The 22,661-nt window shown below is 52.6% G+C and overlaps 3 long non-coding RNA genes across 4 annotated transcripts in view; 1 reads left to right on the forward strand and 2 right to left on the reverse strand.

The window, feature by feature from the left end:
- The window catches only part of LOC140680592 (uncharacterized), a 402,733-nt gene that overhangs the window by 122,201 nt on the left and 257,871 nt on the right, over positions 1-22,661 (forward strand). The gene's annotated exons all lie outside the window — the stretch shown is intronic.
- On the reverse strand, positions 6,695-7,541 carry LOC115492534 (uncharacterized). Its single transcript, XR_012051951.1, has 2 exons — positions 7,271-7,541; positions 6,695-7,001 (listed from the first exon to the last, which is right to left on the reverse strand). It is a non-coding gene; the product is annotated as an uncharacterized lncRNA (long non-coding RNA).
- Positions 15,293-18,616, reverse strand: LOC140680619 (uncharacterized). Its single transcript, XR_012051979.1, has 2 exons — positions 18,222-18,616; positions 15,293-16,517 (listed from the first exon to the last, which is right to left on the reverse strand). It is a non-coding gene; the product is annotated as an uncharacterized lncRNA (long non-coding RNA).

Here is a 22,661-nt window from a genome sequence, read left to right on the forward strand (position 1 = left end):
ACCTGGCTAGAGGCAGGGCTCCTCTAAGCCTGGTTATCCTTCTTGCCTTGGGCGTATGTCTTAGAGGTTCCTTCAAGGGGATCAGACATGTCATCATCATCATCATGCCTGGCAGTTTGGCTACGGGCAACTGGAGCTGCTCTCCTTTTGGTGGCACTTCCTCTCTGAGTCTTACCTTCCTTCAATTCACGCACCCGTTGTGCCAGAGCACCAGTAGGTTTTCCGTCCCATTTCCTCATGTTTTCTCCGCAATCGCGCAGGAAGAAGAACCACAGCTCAGTTCGTGGGGTGTACCTTCTCTCACCATCTGAGGAACGTCTACGTTGGATACCAGAACCTCTGATCTGTACTGCTGAGATTTGGAGAAGGTCCTCCTTTATCTCCTCCCTGAGTCTCTTATGATTCTCCTCTATCTTATCTTCTAATTTCTGCAGACGCGTTTCCACTGCTGCAATTCTGGCATGGGTTGGGCCATGTACAGCATCTGCATATGCTCGGAGTTTCCTTGCCATTTCGAGCACGGTCTCATCCCTCTCATCTTGCTTCATTATTGCTAAGGCAGAAGCGTATTCATGTGGCCCAAGCCGTACAAGTTTTCGCCACATCACAGATGTACATGGTACCAAGTCTGGATTCCTAGTTGTTATTTCATCTGAGAAGATAATCTCTGCCACTGCCATTTCTCTCAGACGTTGGATCCCTTGTTCTATAGTCTTCCACTGGGTTTGCTGCATATAAAGATCATCTGCACACAGGTATCTTTGTGCTACACTTTCCAGAACTCGTGCCCAGAGGCTGTGAGGGTTAGCCCCCCTCATCATTCCTTGATCAATGACAGGATCATGTGACAGGGATCCCAAATGTCTTGCCTCAGTACCATCCAGAATTGTAGCCTCGCCTGCAGCATCCCAAAGACGGACCAACCAACTAATTACAGACTCATCAGGTCGTCGGGTATAATCCTTCCTCAGGCCACGAAGGTCCTTTAGGGAAAAGGACTCAGTATTGGCCTCTGATCTTGTACCAGTTGCTTTGACTTCTGATTTTATGTCAGCAGGCATTGAGGGTCCCTCTCCTGCATTATCATCATCATCGTCATCATCCACTGGTCGATTGGTCTTTTCTGTGCGCTTCCCACTTCTTGTGCTAGTAGCAACAGCCATTGGTTGAGGCTTGGCTGCTGAGCCTGGTTTAGCTGCTAGCCTAGGCTCACTGTCTGGTTTAGCTGCTAGCCTAGGCTCACTGTCTGGTTTAGCTGCTGGCTTTGAGCCGGGGGTGTTGGCTGCAGCCTGAGTGACTGGGATAGCTGCTGATTTATCTCCCTGCCCCCCTTCCTCTGTCTGCTGCCCTACAGTATCTAGCAGGGTGCGATAAGCATATGCCAGGGCCCAGCTCACTGCAATGATTTTTTTCTCCTTAGAGTTATCATGGCACTTCTTTTTCAGGTACTTCGCCACCTCAGCCGGATTCTGAATTTTTTCACTTGGAAAGTCCCAGGCTATAGGGTCAGAAAATTCCTTTAAGATTTGGCCCATATCCTCCCATTTCCCACACCACTCAGGATTTCTCACACCTGGGTCTACTCCTGGGTCAGAGGTCTCATCAGCCCCTCTAGAAATCTCAGCCCTCATTCTAGAGAGACTGCAGACTGTATAGAGAAAGCTTACCAGATTAAACACCAGGAAAATGGTCTCCTTAACAGTCAGGGGAAACTGAACATTCTCTAATAGGGAGGTAACAAATTCAGAGGAGAAGAAGGCAAGCAAAGGCTGAAAAGCCTCATCCCCTACTTCCCCTCTAACAAACTGGCTGTACAACCATAACCATGAACCATACATTCCAGGAACAGACCTCAGCACCTTTATAAACCCCCTGGAAGCTATTACACCCAAGCACAGCACGATGGATATTCTGGTCAGTGCCCTTCTACTGCAAAACCTACGTATTAGGGACAATACCGGAGCTATTCCTGGATAAAAAAATAAACCTAGGGACCATAGGGGGATTAAGATCTGAAAAACCCCTAGGGACCAGAGACACATGCAGGCCTTCACCCCAAGAGACAATATTAATTCAAACAACATAACCAGTAACTGCTCCATACCCAGACAAAATAATTGGAACAAAAATATGATTACAACAGGGTTTTTTTCCACTCTCTCGAGCCCCACGTTGGGCGCCAAAATATTTGTCCTAGTTTAGGGCAAATTTGGGGAAAACCCCCTGAAAGGAGCCCCCAGGAAACCCCCACGGCCCCTCCCCACCCACCTGGTTCAGGGAAAAATTTCCTCTGAGAGGGAAGTGGAAAAGAACCTGTTTATTCAACAACAAAGCATTCCCCAGCACCAAAACAATTAACACAAGATGACAACAAGACTCTTTCACCCCTCTGAAGAGCTGAACAAATCCAGAAAGTCTTTCCTGGGAGTGGTCGCCCGGGTCTGGACGCTGGGGATTGCTCTCCAGCACTGGGGATGGCTGCTGCAGATCACAAAATGCAGGCTCCTGGTGTTCCTTGGTGTTTCCCAGATCCCAGTCCAGAGCAGGTTGGATGATATTCAGGAAAAGGAAAGGAAAAAGAAACAGTCCAGGGAAAGAATTGGACTGCTTAGCTAAACTAACTAGGAAGCAAAGGCAAAAGCAGAAGCAAGCCAAGCAAGCAAGCAAGCAAAGCAAAAGCCAGCCAGGCAGCACCAGCCTTTTCTAGACAGCAGACCATGGGGGGAGGTGAACCAGCTGATAACACGGCAAAACAAACCTTCACTTTCAGAGTCAGTTCTGAAAGCACAGAACATAATATCAAACGTAAACAGAATACAGATTGGAGATACAAACACCATAACGTCACCCTAGGACAGATTAATGCAGCAAAACTTAAAAGAGATTAATACAGGAAAAATTTAGAAGAGATTAATACAGGAAAAAATTAAAAGAGATTAATGCAGGAAAAACTTAAAATATATTAATACAGGAAAACTGAAAAGAGATTAATACAGGACAAACTTAAAAGAGATGAATGCAGGAAAAATTTAAAATATTAATACAGGAATAATTAAATGAGATTAATAGAGGAAAAACTTAAAAGATATTAATATGGAAAACTGAAAAGAGATTAATACAGGGAAGCTTAAAAGAGATGAATACAGGAAAAATTTCAAAGAGATTAATATGGAAAAACTGAAAAGAGATTAACATAGGAAAACTTAGATGAATACAGGAAAAATATAGAAGATATTAATACAGGAAAAATTTAAACAAAATTAATGCAGCAAAATTTAAGAGTCTTAATACAGCACTATTTAAAAGAGACTACTACAGCAAAATTTAAAAGAGATTAATGCAGCAAAACTCAAAATATATTAATACAGGAAAAATGTAAAAGATATTAATAAAGCCAAATTTAAGAGATTAATACAGGAAAAACTGAAAAGAGATTAAAACAGCAAAACTTAAAAGAGATTTATACAGGAAAAATTTAGAAGAAATTAATACAGGAAAACTTAAACAAGATGAATACAGCCAAATTTAAGAATTAATACAGCACTATTTAAAAGAGATTAATACAGGAAAAATTTAAAAGAGATTAATACAAGAAAAATGTAAAAGAGGTTAATAAAAGAGATTAATACAGCCAAATTTAAAAGATTAGTACAGCAAAACTTAAAGGAGATTAATACAGGAAAAATTTAGAAGAGATTAATACAGGAAAAAATTAAAAGAGATTAATGCAGGAAAAACTTAAAATATATTAATACAGGAAAACTGAAAAGAGATTAATACAGGACAAACTTAAAAGAGATGAATGCAGGAAAAATTTAAAATATTAATACAGGAATAATTAAATGAGATTAATAGAGGAAAAACTTAAAAGATATTAATATGGAAAACTGAAAAGAGATTAATACAGGGAAGCTTAAAAGAGATGAATACAGGAAAAATTTCAAAGAGATTAATATGGAAAAACTGAAAAGAGATTAACATAGGAAAACTTAGATGAATACAGGAAAAATATAGAAGATATTAATACAGGAAAAATTTAAACAAAATTAATGCAGCAAAATTTAAGAGTCTTAATACAGCACTATTTAAAAGAGACTACTACAGCAAAATTTAAAAGAGATTAATGCAGCAAAACTCAAAATATATTAATACAGGAAAAATTTAAAAGATATTAATAAAGCCAAATTTAAGAGATTAATACAGGAAAAACTGAAAAGAGATTAAAACAGCAAAACTTAAAAGAGATTTATACAGGAAAAATTTAGAAGAAATTAATACAGGAAAACTTAAACAAGATGAATATAGCCAAATTTAAGAATTAATACAGCACTATTTAAAAGAGATTAATACAGGAAAAATTTAAAAGAGATTAATACAAGAAAAATGTAAAAGAGGTTAATAAAAGAGATTAATACAGCCAAATTTAAAAGATTAGTACAGCAAAACTTAAAGGAGATTAATACAGGAAAAATTTAAAAGAGATTAATACAGCAAAACTGAAAAGAGATTAATACCGCCTAATTAAAGGGATTAATACAGGAGAAATTTAAAAGAGATTAATGCAGCCAAATTTAAGAGATTAATACAGCAAACCATAAAAGAGATTAATACAGGAAAAACTTAACTTAAAAGAAATTAATAAAGGAAAAATGTAAGACATTAATATAGCCAAATTTAAGACATTAATACAGCAAAATTTAAAAGAGATTAATACAGCACTATTAAAATGAAAAAGAGATTAATACAGCCAAATTTAAAAAATGTTAATACAGCCAAATTTAAGAGATGAATACTGCATATCTCTCCAACATAACACATATCGTATTCAGTATTCATTTTAATATTTGCCAAACGCCAATCATATATCGGGGATTTTCACACTACTCAAACATTCTTTCAAATTTCTGATGTTTTGGGAGCTCCTTTGCCTGACCCCTTCACTCTCTGGCTCAGAGACATCCTGAGGGTCAGGATTTATTATTTCATTTTTATATTTTATTTTATTTTATTTTACTTTATTTTTTAAATTTTTAAATTTTATTTTGTTTTGTTTTACTTTATTTTATTTTATTTATACTTGTGCCTCCACCCTGCTGTTTCACAGCCTCTGATGACATTTTAGTATGTCCTCCTGAAATTAACACGGTGATCTCTAATTGTGCTCCTGAAATTAAGATGGTGTTCCCTAACTGTCCTTGTTAATTTTAACATGGCGTTCTCTAATTGTCCTCCTGAAATTAACATGGTATTCTCTAATTGTCTTCATTAAATTAACATGGCGTTCTCTAATTGACCTCCTTAAATTAACATGGTATTCTCTAATTGTGCTCCTTAATTGTAACATGCTATTCTCTAATTGTCCTCCTGAAATTAACATAGTGTTCTCTAATTGTCTTTGTTAATTTTAACACAGAGCTCTCTAATTGTCCTCCTTAAATTAACATGGTATTCTCTAATTGTCTTCGTTAAATTAACATGGTGTTCTCTAATTGTGCTCCTGAAACTAACATGGTGATCTCTAATCGTCTTTGTTATATTTAATGTGGTGTTCTCTAATTGTCCTCCTGAATTTAACGTGGTGTTCTCTAATCGTCCTCCTGAAATTAACAAAGTGCTCTCTAATTGTCCTCATTAATTTTAACATGATGTTCTCTAATTGTGCTCCTTAAATTAACATGCTGTTCCCTAATTGTCCCTATTAATTTAGCATGGTGTTCTCTAATTGTGCTCCTGAAATTAACATTGTGTTCTCTAATTGTCCGCATTAATTTTAACATGATGTTCTCTAATTGTCCTTCTTAAATTAACATGGTATTCTCTAATTGTCTTCGTTAAATTAACATGGTGTTCTCTAATTGTGCTCCTGAAATTAACATGCTGTTCCCTAATTGTCCTAATTGCCGAAGCTGGACTTGTGTGCCAGAGGACAGCCAAAGCCAACATGCCTTGGTGTCTATGGGATCCTTTCTGCAGGTGGCTGCAGGCAGGAGCACCTGGAGCAGCACTTGGTAGCCACACTTGGTATCTGTCAAAAGCTGTTGCTCCTTCCTAGAATGATTTTTGCTTGGAAGTGATAATCTGCAGCACAAAAACACCATCCACTGTTGACTTCCAGAGGACAAGGACATTCTTACAGAGATACTGTCAAGTTCCCTTGTGTCCTTCTGTTTTTCTCGCTTTCTGGGAAAGAACATCAGCCCAGCATCTGATGCCCAATGCTCCGGTTGCTGCCTGGCTGGCTGTGGCCAGCAGCTCATGTCCAAAGACAAGCGGGTGCTGCCTTCTGGGCAAGGGAATGGACAGGCACGAGCAGAGAATTTCCCTGGTGAAGCTGGGAGGAACCTGGGGAAGTGCAGAAGACTGGGATAACGCTGGCATGAGAGAAGCCGTTCTGTGTCCCTGATGACGGGGCCAGCAGTGTGAAGGAAGAGCCAAGAGAAGCACTGGAAGCAGACACATCCTGCCGCTTTCTGCTGTTCCACGGACACGGAACACACTTGTTCCCACAGCTCCAGAAGACTTGATGCACGAAGAAAAACATTCAGCAGGACCACCAAAGGCCAAGGGGCTTCTGGCCACTTTCCCTTGCCCACCGCATACTTGGGCAACTTGCCGAGTGCAAGCGCCCTTTTTCCACTCCTCCCCATTGGCCTGAAGAATCTGGGCACCAAGAGAAAGCTCCTGGACCTCCGGGTATGACAACAGCAATTTATTAATGCTACCCTGGGGTGAAAGGAAGTGCTTTCAGAAGGGGTTGGTCCCCGCAGGCTCAGGTGGCCCCAGCAGACGCAGCCTGGCGGATCAGTTCTCCACAGCACTGCAGCAGGACAGCCAGCCCCGGCGACACGGGAAAGGCCGTGACTTCCAGAGCCGGCGGAGTTGATCTTGCACATTCTGGAGTCGGGAGGAGGGAATGGCCTGCACAGCTAAATTGATGTAATGAGTTTGAAGGGCCAGGCATGAGATGGCGGGGCTGGCGTCATTCGCCATGTCCTGAAGGGCTGCGAGAGAGAGGAACAGAGCCACCGTCAGAGCCTGCGTCTGCAGAAACATGGGGACACCCTCCTGCCACGTCCATGCCAGGCAGCTCTTGCCATGGCCTGGAGGAAGCAGGAGACAAGAAGGGCGAGCTGGAAGGTGCTGGCCACGAATCTGCCACAGGCCCCCGAAAGGTCTGTGTGCTCAGCCCACGCTGCCCTTGGTGCACACCGGGCCAGGGAAGGCAGCTGCCAGCGGCAGCCCCCGCTGAGAGCCCGCTGGCCTCACTCACCCCTGCAGAGGATCCGGAACTCTTGCTGCTGTCCTCTCAGGCAGCGCCCGGCGATCCCTTGGGAACAGAGAGCGTGAGCTGGCTGGAGAGCCACAGCTGCCGCCCACGGGCGCTGCCAGCCCTGAGGCCACACGGCCTCCTGGCCCGGCAGGGCTCAGCCCGGGCCCCTGCCGCATCCTGCCGCCCAAGGGCACGGCTGCCAGAGGGCGGTGGCAGCGCCGAGGCCAGGCGGGGCTCCAGATGGCCGCGCTGGGATGCTGCTGCCGGGGCAGCAGGCGGGGCTGGGGCCGAGCTGCGGCGGGGCGGGGAAGAAGCCGGGCTGGTGGCTCACCCATGAACCTGACGGCCGCCTCTCGCAGGGGCTCCTGTGGGCTCTGCAGGTAGGGCAGGGCCCGGCGCAGGTGCTCGGCCGCTCGGCTCCTGTCCTCTGCCAGCTGGAGAGAGCAGCAGGCACAAAGGGAAGGGTTGGTGTGGGCCCTGCCCCTCGGCCGGGCGCTCCCTAGGCCGGGTGCCGCTCCCCCTGCCCGCACAGCCCCGAGGCCCGGCCAGCAGCCGCAGGCGCCGGGCTCCGCAGGGAGCAGAGGGCCCGGCGAGCCGCGGTGCCGCCCCGCGGCAGAGCCCGGCTGCCTCGGGGCTCCCTCAGCGCCGGGCTTGGGGCCAGAGGAGCCTGGAGCAGAGCCCGGGTGGCCCCGGGAAGGCAGCGGCGTGTGGGGCGCCGGCCGGTGCCCCTGCGTGCAGCACTGGGCAGGGGCTGCAGCTGCCAGCCCCACAGACTGGGCACCGTGGGCAGGCGGCTTCTCCAGGCTGGGGCTGGGGCTTCTGGGCTGTCCTTACCAAGCGCTCGGCAAAGCTCCACATCTGATCTCTGTTCACCAGGTGCTGAAGATCCCTTCTCTTCAGGAACCTTACTGCAGAAAGCAGCGTTTCCCGAGAGGCCTGCAGAGCGGCAGAGAGCCGGAGATGGCACCGCAGCCCAGGGCACAGGAGCCGCGTCCCTGTGCCAAGGCCAGGAGGGAGCTGGAGCCCATGAGGAGGAGCCAGGCTGTGGGGAGACAGCTGAGCCCCCTGCCATGGGGACCCCGGCGCCCAGGAGCCCTCACCTGTGCCACACCCCAGTTCTCATCGTGGCAGTTGAAGAAGAGTGAGAGCAGGCTCTGCCTCACATGCTTCTTCAGGGGCTTTTTTCCCTTGGCCACCACCAAGTTCATCACCTCTTGGAAGAGGCGAACGGAGAGCAGCTTCACAAGGCTGTTGTCCTGTTGGAAAGGAAGCAGAACCCCTCCACATCAGCTGCTTCAGGCCCCCCTGTGCACAGGCCCAAGGCACCGGGCTTCCAGGCGGCGCCCGGTGCCCATGGCTGGGGGCACAGAGCTTTACATTGTCGAAGAGTTGCCAGAGCGCCTCAGCCAGCTGCAGGGCGATGGGGCTGGCTATTGCTATCTCCTTGTTGAAGAGCAGAGAGCTGAGAACAACGACGGTCATCTCAACAATGTCTTCATCCACGGCCCGCAGGAGGTTGCCAAGGCTTTCAGTCAGGCTGTACATTCTTTGGTTCTGTGTGGAAAACAAGGCTGGGCAACCCGACGCTGCTGCTGCTGCTGCTGCAGGGCTCAGAGGCCGAAGGCCTGTCCCAGAGCACTCAGGCAGCTGAACAGTGACCCTGGAGAGCTGGGAGCAGCTGCCACAGCTCCCAAAGCCCAGCCAAGCCCAAGGGGCTGCTTTCCCCAGCCCCAGGCTGCCAGCACAGCTTCAGCTGCTGCCTCCTTCTCACCATCGAGGGGTCCTGGCTGAGCACCACGAGGCCTCTGAGCGCCACGCGACGCATCTCTCTGGACCGTCTCTTCAGGTGCCTTGTCATGATCTGCAGGACCTTCTCACCGCATTCACTCAAGTCCAGGCAGTCCAGGACCTGAAAGGCACAGAGCAGTGACAGGAGTGCCCAGCTGGCAGGAGCTCAGAACCGCACAGGGCTGAGCCAAGGCAGCAGCACAGGGCACCATCCCAGGCAGCTGCGGCTACCAGAGGGCAGAGGCGTGGGAGGCAGCTGAGCGAGGCAGCGCTGGCCATCGGGCTCACCTCCACCAGGAACGTCAGGGCGGGCAGTTCCCAGTCTGAAATGTCTTGGCTGAGTAGGTCAAAGAGGCAGGATGCGATCCTGCAGCGCCAGATGATGGAGACACGGCGCATCTCCCTGGGGGGGAGAAAAAGGCACCATTGCTCCTGAGCTGAGTGGCCAAACCTCTCCCAGGGCTGACTCACAGAGGTCTGGTCTTCTCCCGAGCACTCCCGAGCATGGGTGCTTTGGGAGGCAGCTGCTCCAGGGCACCCTCCTCTCCCAGCCTTTTCAAATCTGCTCATCCCTCCCTTGGGGACAAGGCCCTGCCGCCCGTGAGCACGGGGACTGCGTGGGGTGATCTGGGCACAAAGGAGAGGGGCGGTGGGGAGAATGAGGTCTCACCTGGCCAGCAGACCCACTGCATAGTGGTGGGTGTGGGCACAGAGCAGCATGTTCCAGGCACACCTGCGTTCCATTGCTAGCACCACGTCATCGTACTGCATTTGGCAGAGCAGGGCCTTCAGGGTCTGCAGTGCAAAGCTGTGTGCAGAGCAAAGCCCAGGTCACGCTGGGAGGCCCGGCTCCTGCCCTGGGAGCATGGCAGGGATGGGGAGGCTGGGAAGACTGGGATGGAGCACCTGTTGGGGTGGGCAGCAAGGTCGTGTTGCTCCTGGCATCTCTTCCAGAAGGTATCCACCTCTTCTGGCATATCCAGCGTGCTGATGTAAGCTTGGAAGAGCAGACGCAGAAGGAGATTGGGGAAATATACCTGCACTACAGGTGGGCACCAGGTCAGATTGAAGACCCTCCACATTGTTACTGTTGCCTGCAAGAAATGAAACACCCAGAGACAGCAATCAGTGCCAAGACATGCATGTGGCATGGCCCCGGCCTGCGAGGGAGAGGCCAAGGGAGACACAGGGGGAGCAGCCAGCCTGGTGGCCCAGAACCTTGCCCCCAAGCCAGGTTTCAGCCCAGTGCCTGAGGCAGGGAGATGTAGCTGGGGCAGGGCAGAGAGCTAGCTGCTGGAGAGGTGGCCTGGGGGCTGGCAAAGGCAGCTTCCAGAAACTCACAGCCAGGGCAAAGACCCCTGTGCTGTCCCCATCAGAGGTGTACACGCTGTCCTCTGGCCAGGCGCTCAGCACATCGAGGAGGATCTGCAGCGCCGGCTGGGCGGTCCTGCTCGAGGACATGATGGTCCCCCACATGGTCACGGCAGCTCTGTGGGGCCAGAGCTCTGTGTCAGGGCGGGTCTCAGCCACAGCAGCGTGGCCTGGGCAGCTGCAGGGGCCCGCGCTGGCCCTCAGGCCGGCCTCTGACTCCTGCCCCTGGCTGGCAGCAGCCAGCCAGCTCACGTGGGTCCAGGCCCTGAGGGGCAGGGAGGGAGCATGGCAGCAGGCTCTGGAGTTGACATGCCAGGACTGGAAAACTGAGGGGCCAGAGGCTCCTGGAACTCTCCACCTGTCTGGCAGGGACAGGCTCTACGGGGTGGGGGGACAGGTGAAGCCTAAGGCCTCAAGGCAGGTGGGGATGCCATGCCTGTCACACGATGGGGCCCAGCGCAAGAGAGTGATCAGCACGTCAGAGGGGTATTCCTTGGTCAGCTCCAGAAGGGCCTTGTCCAGCCTGTGCTCAGCAGACTAGTTGGCTGTGAGCCACCGGTGGATGTACCTCACCATGGCTGGCACCTACAGAAGGCACAGGGAGACTTGGAGAGCTGCCAGAGCAGCAACTTGCCCAGCTTGCCCTTAGAAGTGCTTCCCTTTCCACCACATTGGGCTGGGCCTCAAAGGCTGAGGGAGCCCAGCACACCCAGCATGATGTGCCACAGCAGTCCTGGGGCAACCAAGCCCTTGCCCCAGACTGCTTACTTGCTTTGCATTGGAGACACCCTTCTCCACCAGCAAATCCAGCATGGCAGCGCTGGTCTCGGCACTGAAGAGGTGAAAGCTTGCCAAGATCCCGGTGCCCACACCTGTGCTCTCTTCCTGCCAAATGCACGTGATGAATTGACGGATGGTCTGCAGGAGAAGGGCAGGAAGAGAGGGAGAATGCATGGAGTGCTCCAACCACTCGGTGCTGGGCTGAGCAGTGCCAGCAGGCCCAGCCCAGGTGGGGATGGCCGCAGGTACCTGCGCTGTTCTGCGGAAGCGGCCACGGGCGGGTTCCTGTTCTTGTGTCCGCTCCAGGGCTGCATCTGGTAAAGAGCGAGCGCGGCCAGAGCTGCTGAGGGGCTGCGGGAGAGGCCGGAGAACACAGCCCAGCCCTGTTCTTGCCCGGCAGGGAGAGCCTCATGATGCCCCAGGGATGGAGCATGGCTGCCACGTGGTCCAGCCCCAGCCCAGCTTCTGTTCTGTCCATGGGCATGTCCGATGGGATGGGATGGGATGGGATGGGATGGGATGGGATGGGATGGGATGGGATGGGATGGGATGGGATGGGATGCGATGGGATGGGATGCGATGCGATGGGATGGGATGGGATGGGATGGGATGGGATGGGATGCGATGGGATGGGATGGGATGGGATGGGATGGGATGGGATGCGATGGGATGCGATGGGATGCGATGGGATGCGATGGGATGGGATGCGATGGGATGCGATGGGATGCAATGGGATGCAATGGGATGCAATGGGATGGGATGTGGCCAAGCTGGCTTCAGCCACTAGCCATGCAGCCCAGCAACCCAGCTCTGCCACTCACCCTCCTGCAGCTGCTTGAATGGCACCACCTCTTCAGTCTCATGCCCTGGGGCAGCTCCAGGGCCTTTGTCCTCTTCCTCCACCCCGGCCAGCTTGGGCACTCTTAGGGGTTTCTGCTCCATGTCAGTGACTGGATCTATAGCTACTTGCAGGAGAGATGCCTCGGAAAAGCTCAGAGTCAGCAAGTCCTGCTTTCGTGCCTGCAAGGCACCTTCAAGAGAGAAGCCTGAGGAAGGCTACAGGACAGCAAGTCCTTCTCTCTGGTCTCGAGGGCTCCTGCCACAAGGACAGGAGACTCCTGTCAAGGATGGTGCTCTTGCCTCAAGGGCACTGGTGGCAGGGATGGGAGATGCCTCCAGGGCACCAAGTCCCTTGCTCTGCCCTCCAGGGCACCTGCAGAAGAGAAGCCTCAGGAAGGCCATGGGTCAGCAAGTCCTGTGGTCTGGCCTTGAGGTCAGCTGCAGGAGTAACGCCTCAGAAATCTCTGGGTCAGACACGAACGAGTGCGCTGTGCGAGGACTCCTCACAGCACTGCTCTGTCCCGTCCTGTCCTGTCGCGTGCTCGGAGCACTGTGGCATGGTCCTGTCACTGTCAGCTCCCATGTCACCACGTGTCACAAAGGGCCCTTGGACACACTGTTCCATGCCATGGTGACCATGCTGCACGTGTCACAAAGGGCCCCTGCACACACTGCCCCCTGCCCTGGGGGCACCCCCAGCCCACCCAAAGTGGCTCAGGTTGGAAGGAATCCCTTCCCCCAAGCGTCCAAGACAGCCCAGCACGGTCTTTAGGAGCAGCTCAAACCATCAGCAAACGCTGCCCTGCTCTGCGGGCTCAGGGCAGCAGAAGGAGCCCCCAGGGCTGCCGACGCAGCCGCGCTGGGAAGGGCACGGGACCTTCCATAGAAGCTGGCACGGCCTCCTCGGGACACGTCCCGGCTGGTGGCCATCCTAAACCCGCGGGTGTGACACACACAAGGAACGTGTGGGCCAGGGCAGGAATGCTGCTCTGAGCCCTGGGCCTCAGGGAGCGCTGACACCAGCAGCTGTGGCAGAGTCCCTGCCCAAGCAGACCTGCCACCCCCCGAGCCCTGGCAGCGCTGGTGCCCGTCTCCTGCCCCAGAGACCTGTGCCCCTGGGGGACTTCTGTGCCAGAGGGAGCCAAACCCACCTGCACTGGGGGCTGTGCTCCTGCTTGGCAGGAACACCTGGAGCAACTGCTGGCAACACTTGGTCTCTGTCAGAAGCTCTTACTCCATGCTGAAATTATTTTCTCATTGAAGTTATTGCCTTCAGCACAAAAACACCTCAGCGACAAAGGCACAGAAAAATCTGGCAAGGAAGAATCCTCCATTCAGGAAAGCTTTACATCCCATTGCTCAACTCAAGTGGTTCCAAAACATTGCAAACTTCCCAAATTAATTGGGATGGCCTGAGGAGGTGAAGATTTGGAATTCTGCTTCCCATCTCAAAGCAGCAACTCATTTGCCTTAACCTCATCCATTGAGGGTCACTTTACAGAACATAACACTACACAAAAAAAGGGCAAAACCAAGAGCCATTGTTTGGTTTGCAAATGGTTTTCTATGAAGGGATGATAATATCCTAGGTCTCTTAAGGAATAAAAGCTCTCAAGAAATGAAAGTCCACTCAGTGGTACAAAAGTAGCTCAAACAAATGAGTAGATGGCAAAAGGGCTAATCCTCCCCCTGCTACAGATATCTAATTGTCCAGTAAAGTACAGCTCTCCCCTCTTCTTCCCTGCAGGAGAATCAGGACCATGAAAAGTCCCAAATATTCTTTCTGCCCTGCGTAACCAAAGCTGTGCCAAAGCACAGATGCTGCCTTCAAAGTGACTCGAATTCCAGCCTAGAGCTCTCACCTTCCAGAAAACTCCTTCCCCAACACCCCACTAACACCAACTCCCCCCAAACTCCTGCACAGAAGCCCTCAGCACCCTGTCAGGAACCCTGGCTGTCCCCACCCCTCTGCAGAGCTTTCCCACCCTCCAGCAGACGCCCTGGTTCCCTGCACAGTGCCGTGGCATGGCCTCAGGAGGATCTGCTCCAAGGGCTTCCCCTGGAGCAAGCTCAGGCTGCCAGGCCTATGGATCCTGGATCATCCTTCCCACCGAGCCTTCCTGTGCACGGCTGTTCCATCTGCACCTTTGGGCTCAGCTCAGACTTCTCCACTAAACCAGGAGTGCTGGTAAAGGCTGGAGAGCAGCCTGGCAAGCTCTTTCTCCAGCTCCCTCTTTACTCTTGGGGAGGTAGAACATTCCACAGGAAAGCAACTGATGCCACAAGGAGGGGTGGCCTCAAGCACCTTTGGCAATGAAACAAAGCCTCTGTTTGACATAAGTAAGCACAAGCAAGTCACAAAAGTAAACAGGTAATTAGCACAGCCATACATAGGAACTCAGCACCAGTTAGCATAAGAAAAACCTGGCAGGCCTAACTTGACCTGAGAGTGACTTGACACAAAGCTTTAGACATAGTCTGCCAGAAGAACTAAGGGCAAGTGTGGAGTCAGCCCTGTGCAGGGAAGCCATGAGGAAGACTTTGTGCTGCTTTAGGGCATCGAGACCGCTCCTGGCCAGCGCTTGGACATCAGCTTCAAGTATAGGAATCTGAGCCAATGTATTTCCAACCCCCTGCCTATCAAATTGCCTCAGCAGCGTAAAGATGGACGGTATGTTTGGTACAATTCCTGCATCAACCCACTGAAATTTATACCTGGTGGAGGAATATTTTAGTGGGGTGCAGACCCCCGCCCTCCCGCCAGGTCAATAAAAGAGCTTTTGGTAGACAGTGCATTTGTCTGCCAATTTCTTTGAATGAGGGAGACCCCTCAGGACTGCTATATCCTGAGGGAACACCACTGGCCTTGACCTGTAGGCAGCTGCACAAGCTTAAAATCTGCTGCCTCAGCTTCCAGGACCTCTCTTGGCCAGCATCCTGACGTGGATGCAGAACTGTTGTGAGGCACTGCTGGGACCCAGCAGGACAGGACTGCCTGTGTCGTGTCCACATAGCACCCCTCACACAGCCAGGGTCATCCCGAAACCAGAGAAATGCTCAGGTGTCAGCAGAGGGGAGCAAGGAGCACTGGGCTCCTCTCAGGGTATCTCAGCTGGGCTCGCTCCACAACACCCCCCCCATTGTTGCTTTTATAAAAGACAACGGCGACCTGGTTACAAGAAGACAGCACGGCAGCCCGGCTTCACTCGGGCTACTCGGACTAACGACACACGCTGGCACCAATTTGGTGGACGGTCGAAAGCGTTTATTATCTTATCTCATGGGTTTAAATAGGTTTAGGGGTCTTTGCTACGTCAGAGGGGGGCTGGGGGTTTCAGGGACAGTGGGTAGTGGAAATTTACCAGAACAGGTGTGGCTACATTCTTCTGGGACTCTTGGGGTTAACTAGATAAGCAGGGGAGAGAGAGGGGGGAAGGGGTCTGTCTTTCCGTGACATCCCGGTAATCTTCCGCTCCGCCTGTCCCTATCTTACCACATCTCCCCTCTCCTTATCACATATAAAATGAGGTAGTTGTAGATAGAGGCATTGGAGTGAGGTACAGACTTGTAACTTGTTAAGGAAAGGGTGGTTTAGTAGATCAGGGTAGATTTTTTAAGGCAGGTGCTGAAGGCTTTAAAAGGTCTAGTTTTTGCTTATTTTGTAAAACTACTTCTGAAAGCAAAGAGATTGATTTCTCTAGATAGGAGATGGATTTCTCGATCTTCTGCAGGTCTTCGTCGATGGTCATTTGCAGCTGGGAGAGTCCGTGCTGCTGGGTTGAGATGGCTGAGACGCCCGTGGCGGTGCTAGCTGCTCTCAAGCCGAGCAGCATCGCGATAGTTATATCTGTGATGATTTCTCTTTTGTGGAGTCTGTTAGGTTCTTCGAGAAGATGGTATATTTTTCCGTCTGAGTGATGTAGGACCTTAGAAACAATCAGAACTTGAACACAGAAGTTGATAGAGTTATTAAACTTGGTAAGGAATATATAAGGATTCATTTTGGGTTTCTGGCAAACTTACATTTCAAATGTGGATGGGACTATTTACTTATTGGTTTTCTGTGGGGGGTGTCTCACTTGCACTGGTGGGGGACATTGGCTGTGGAGTAACTGAAGGGGGTATTTAAAGCATTGCTTTCGTAGAAAAGGGGGTTTAATATCATAGCAAAACTAATAGGGGTTAGTTAGGTTTGATTTGGTTTTATTTAGAGTTAGTAAGGTAGCTTCTAAACAGGCTGGCTATGTGAAACACGAAGGATGGGGTATTTATTAGAGGGCAGTGGCTTGGGCTAGCTTGTTCTCTTGGCCACAAGCCTCTAAACAGTAAAAATGCATAAAGAAAGACACTGTGCATGTTTGGATCTTACCACCGTGGGATTTTCAGGTGTTGTCTGGCAGTTTGGTGGTCTGTTATCTCTTTCTGGAGCAGGGGTGTGTGTGTTACTGGGATGGTTCACAAGCGTGCCCTGCAAACAGAACTCATAGCTTCTCATTAGTTTTGTTTTGAGGGTTAAGTTCGGTTGTTAGCAGTGGTGTGCAGCAGTGGCTCTCATGGTCTCACTACATGGGGGTTCTGATTGCCACAGAGGCAGCACGTCTTCTGCATCCCCGGGGGCTTTCTCCCCACTTTCATGGCTAGGGCTACCCCGGGGTCCCGTATTGGGGGCGTCTCTTGCTGACTCTGCGGCACAGGTACTGCTTGCGGTGGGAGGGGGCTGGGTTCGCCCGCGCGTTCCCCCCCGCCCGCGCGCTCCCCCCCCCGCCCGCGCGCTCCCCCCCCGCCCGCGCGCTCCCCCCCCCGCCCGCGCGCTCTTTGTGTGTCCGGGGGTTGGGACCTGTATTCTTTGGCGAGATGCTCTTTTTTGTCGCAGCTCTAAGGGGTATTGTGACCGCTTTTCGGTGCGGCTTAGAACTCTATTTGGTTTTGTTTTAAGCTGTGCTGGTTCCGTATCTTTTGTTTTGGGGTTTCGGCTGGCCCCTGCCGGCTCTGTGGGGCCGGTAGATCTGTTGCTAAGCTCCGCGCCGGAAATGAAATGCCAGCGTACTTCCGGGGCCCCGCGCCGTTTTGTTCGGCCCCGGGCTCGCTCCCCCCCTCGGGGGAGGGGCCGCTCCCGCCCCCCCGGCTCGCCGCGCCCCCCGCGGGGGGTGGTTTTTGCCTTATATGGTGGCGGCTCCCGGCGCAGCTGCGGATTGGTTCTGTGTCCCGCGCCGCCCTCCGCCCCTTTCTCCCGCGCGCGCGCATTCCCGAGATCGCGCTCCCCCCCTCGGGTGTTCGCGCCGGGACCGCTCGGGCTCCGCCCCCCTCCGCGGCATTCGGCGCCATTTTCAAAACTACCGCATGGCCGCGCGGCCGGGGATTCTCCCCGAGCCGCGGCCCCTGCGACTCCGGTCTCTCCCGCCGGCTCTCGCCAAGAGCGCCCCGCGCGCGGCTGCGCCTTTGACCGCGGATTTCTGACCGGCGGCGGGACGGATTGGGAAGCGGCGGCTTCTCGGGGTTTTTCTGCGGCGGGGTTTTCGCGGGGGTTTTTTGCGGTGGGGGTGTCCCGGGGGGCTTCTGCGGCGGGGGCGTCCCGGGGGGCCCCCGCGGCGGGGCTTGGCGCTGCTCCGCTCGGCGCGCCGGCGGGGAAGCGGCACGGAGCCGCGGGTGGGTCCGATTCTTGGCGGGATCGGGGCCGCGGCGCTCGGAGCGCGCTCCGGCGGAAGCGGGGCCGCGGCGCCCGGAACGCGCCGCCCCGGGCTCCGGCGGGAACGGTCCTCTGTGCCGGGCTGGGCTCCGCTCCCCGGCGGGGCCGGGCCGGGCTCCGATCCGGGGAAGGGGCTGCCGCGCTGAGCCCCTCTGGGTCTTCGCTCCCGGGTGGACTCCCCTCAGGGACGGCCCGCGCTTTCGCCCCCCCCCCGAGCTCGGGTTTGACTAATAAACACGTGCGCGCTGCATTCTGCGTCTTTTGTTTTTCTATTGCTTTGCGCGGGGTTTCTTTTACTTTGCCCCGTGCCGTAACGCTTTTGCCTGAGGATTTTGCTTCTTCGGCTAGCGTGGCTGTATACTGTTCCCATATTCCCGGATGCATGGCATCCACTGAGCATTCGGCTGCTCCAAGCTCAGGCAGCCTTGCTATAGCAAGATAAAAGTCCCTGAGCTTAAACGCGATATTCCATTGCCTCATATTTACGACCCAGGCGACGCTGTCCATGACGCTCGCGGGTCCGGGGACGTCTCCCCTACGCCTGGGTACGGTTCCACCGTCCTGGCCGCTGCTTCTGTCCAGGTGAAACCCGTCCACCGGGCAAATTTTGTCCCGGGTTTCGGCACCAGATGTTGCCTTTATAAAAGACAACGGCGACCTGGTTACAAGAAGACAGCACGGCAGCCCGGCTTCACCCGGGCTACTCGGACTAACGACACACGCTGGCACCAATTTGGTGGACGGTCGAAAGCGTTTATTATCTTATCTCATGGGTTTAAATAGGTTTAGGGGTCTTTGCTACGTCAGAGGGGGGCTGGGGGTTTCAGGGACAGTGGGTAGTGGAAATTTACCAGAACAGGTGTGGCTACATTCTTCTGGGACTCTTGGAATTAACTAGATAAGCAGGGGAGAGAAAGGGGAGAAGAAGTCTGTCTTTCCGTAACATCCCGGTAATCTTCCGCTCCGCCTGTCCCTATCTTACCACACCCCATTTTAAGGCCTGCTGATGCCTAGCTGCCAGAAATGCCTCCCTTGTGCTCTCCAAGATGCACAGGGAGAGCCAAGGAGCAGGACACCTCGGCAGGCAAATCTTCCAAGCCTTTTCTGAGGCCAGGCACACACCAAGATCAGCCAAGACTCTCCATCACACTGCCTGGCCCACCCAGCCCAGTCTGTGCTGGCCCTGGGCCACAGCAGCTCCCAGCAAGCAGGAGGCAAATGCATCTTGCCAAGAGATGCAACACAGCAGACGGGAAGATGTGAAACGTGAGTGTGTAAAGGCCTTTTAATTCACAGCTCCCACAGAGAGCTCTGGGGCTCACAGATGGACAGAGATGGTTCTGCTCACCCCTCTGTCCAAAGCAGGGGTAACACACGCTGCTGCAGGTGCTTGGGTCGGTCTCTGCAGGTCCAGGTGGATGCCAAACCTGCTCTTCACAGCCTTCTCCCTTGCCCTGCCCCTCTGCCAAGCAACACATGTCTGAAGGACTAAAAAGACCCCAGAGAGCCAAAGGGGAACACTTGCACCTGCTCCCTGGGAGCTCCCTGGGAAGCACTGTCCTTGAGAAGCAAGCCCCTGTCCTCCAAAGGCATTTCCCCAAATGTGTAGCTTTCCTGGGGAACACCAACACACTCTTAAGAATAGCTGGCAAGGTTGAATGACTTCAGGTCCTCTGAGGACAGGCACTCCAGCTGTAGCTCGTATTCCCCCAAGTGTGTTTCCAGGTGGAGGTTCCGAGGTGCATCCCCAGGCCCTCTACAAACACAAGCTGCTCACTGCCTCTTCACCTGCCTCAACTCCAGCCTGTGGTCATGGCAGCAAAACCAGGCTGTTCCCAGCCAGAGCCCAGAGCCCTGCTCCCGCAGGACGCTCTTGCCAGCACCTTCCAGGCCTCTCTGCTGTGCACACAGCGCTTTTCATGCCCGCTCCCAACAGGCTCTGGAAGGCAGAGCACAACCTGGCTGGCTCTACCACCAGCACACCCCAAGCACAGGCAGAGGAAGAAGCAGCAGGGGTTTTTTTTTCAGCCATATCCAGGAGAAACCGGAAGGGTGCCCTCCCTCTGCTCTCACTTGGTTGCCTTTCTGACTGCCTCTGAGCCTGGGGCTGCCATTCCTGGGTTCTGGGCACCAGAACCACACCTGGGATCCCGGCACTGCCTGACAGCGCTCCAGGCTCTGGCACAGTCTGAGTCTCGGGCACCGTGCTGCTGCTTCATTTGCTCTTAGGCACACCCAAAGCTCTCTGTTAAGCCCAGAAAGTCTCTGGTTCTGCTCTCTCCAGGGATTGCAGCTCCCTGCCCAGGCATTGCAGCTCGCCTGGCCAGCCCCTGCTGACTGCCCACTGCCCTCATTCTCACTCAAGGAGGTCTGAGATGAAATCAGAGCACCAAGACAAGGATAAGAAAGGAGGGCCCTCGCCACCCACAGGGGAGCCAATGTTTGAGATCATCCCCAAGTCCCTGATGTACGAAAGTCTCTGCAATCTGCACAAAGACATTGTTCGACAGGGACGTGAGGCTTGTACAACCTGGTTACACCGGGTCTGGGACCTTATGGGTACAGGCATGCAACTGGATGGTGGTGAGGCAAGGAATTTGGGACCCTTGACCCAGGACTCAGGTATTTATCAGAATTTTGTAAGGGAGCCAGGCTCCCTTTTCCTCTGGGAGTGGCTTTTAATGAGTGTCAGAGAGAGGTTTGTCCACAAGGAGAGAATGCAGGAGCACCACCACAGAATGAGCTGGAAGACCCTTGAGGAAGGGATCCAACAGCTGAGAAAAGTGGCAGTATTGGAGGTAATCTTTGGGAGGGATGGACAGCATAATAATGACCCTGGCAAGGTCAGGTGCACAGGGCAAATGCCGTGGAATCTGGCAAATCTAGGGCCATGTCAATACACCACCTTCATTGCAACGATTAATGCTGATACCAGCCGAGAGACAGTGGGTTCTGCTGCAAACACGTTTAGAAATTGTGAGAGGATGATCAATGGTGTGATGCAGGCTCATGTCTCTGCTGTGATCAAGGAACTCAAAGAGGAGTTTAAAGAGAAGATGAGGAAGATGAAGGAGGAGGTGAGGAAGATCAATGCAGCACCAGTGCAAGTCACAGGCCCAATAGTCAAAGCCCAATACGCCCAGCTAGAGGGAGAGGATACACCCCACAAACTTACTTGTGGGGGTTTTTTTGCATGGGGAAGACATGGGAAGGAGATTTGGGAAACCCACTTCTGTCCTGGCAGTGAGGGTGCATCCACTCAAGGAGGGAAACACTAACCGAGGGAATTCCAGTAAAGTGAAGGTAGCCTCAGCCTCCCCTGACCGAGCAGCCGGGTATGATCTGTCAGATCCCCTTGAAGGTACCACTAGTATGTATGCCTAGGAAAGAAATAATTACCAGGGTTAGAGGGGCCCTGCCTCTAGCCAGAGAGAGTCACCGGAAAATCAGGTCTTCTGGATGGTGTGGATGCAATGGCCACAGGCATATGATGCCTTAGTTGATACTGGTGCGCAGTGTACCCTGCTACCATCAGGACATGTGGGGGCAGAACCTGTTTCCATTGCCGGGGTGACAGGGGGATCGCAGCAATTGGCCCTGTTGGGAGCCGAGGTGAGCCTGACTGGGAAGGAGTGGCAGAAACATCCTATTGTGACTGGCCCAGAGGCCCCGTGTGTTCTGGGCATAGACTTCCTCCGGAATGGCTGTTACAAAGACCCAAAGGGACTCAGGAGGGCTTTTGGCATAGCTGCTGTAGAGGCAGAGGGCATTAAGCAGTTGAACACCTTGCCTGGACTATCAGAAAACCCATCTGCAGTAGGACTCCTGAGGGTGGAAGAGCAGCAAGTACCAATTGCCACCTTGACAGTGCACGACCGGCAGTATCGGACAAATGGAGGGCTGTGATCCCCATCCACAGAATGATCCGTGAGCTGGAGAGCCAAGGGGTGTTCAGCAAAACCCCACCCTTGAAGAGCCCCACTTGGCCTGTGTGCAAGTCTGGCAGAGAATGGAGATTGCCTGTGCATTATTGTGCCGTGAATGAAGTGGCTCCACTGCTGAGCGCTGCTGTGCCGGACATGCTGGAATTCCAGCACGAGCTGGAGTCCAAGGCAGCAAAGTGGTACGCCACTATTGACATTGCCAAGGTGTTTTTCTACATTCCTCTGGCAGCAAAAGGCAGGCCTCAGTTTGCTTTCATCTGGAGGGGCGTTCAGTACACCTGGAACCAACTGCCCCAAGGGTGGAAACACAGCCCCACCATCTGCCATGGACTGATCCAGGCTGCACTAGAAAAGGGTGAAGCTCCAGAACACCTGCAGTACATCGATGGCATCATTGTGTGGGGGAACACGGCAATGGAAGTATTTGAGTAAGGACAACAGATCATCCAGATTCTGCTGAGAGCCAGCTTCACCATCAAGAAGAGCAAAGTCAAAGGACCTGCCCGAGAGATCCAGTTCCTGGGAGCAAAGTTGCAAGACGGATAGTGTCACATTCCCACTGAGGTCACCAATAAGATCACTGCGATGTCCCCACCAACCAGCAAGAAGGACACACAAGCTTTCCTATGCGCCATTGGCTTTTGGAGAATGCCCATTCCCGAGTACAAACAGACTGTGAGCCTTCTCTACCTGGTCACCCACAAGAAGAACGATTTTCACTGGGGCCCTGCGCAGCAGCAAGCCTTTGCCCAGATCAAGCAGGAGATCGCTCATGCTGTAGCCCTTGGCCCAGTCAGGGCAGGAGCAGAGGTGAAGAATATGTTCTACTCTGCAGCCAGGAGCAATGGTTTGTCCTGGAGCCTTTGGCAGGAGGAGCCTGGGGAGACTCGAGGCTGACCACTGGGATTCCGGAGCTGAAGTTACAGAGGGTCTGAAGCCGACTACACTCCTACAGAGAAGGAAATCTTGGCCGCCTATGAAA

Source organism: Taeniopygia guttata, chromosome 25 (assembly GCF_048771995.1).
Source record: "Taeniopygia guttata chromosome 25, bTaeGut7.mat, whole genome shotgun sequence".
In the NCBI taxonomy this organism is placed as follows: Eukaryota; Metazoa; Chordata; class Aves; order Passeriformes; family Estrildidae; genus Taeniopygia; species Taeniopygia guttata.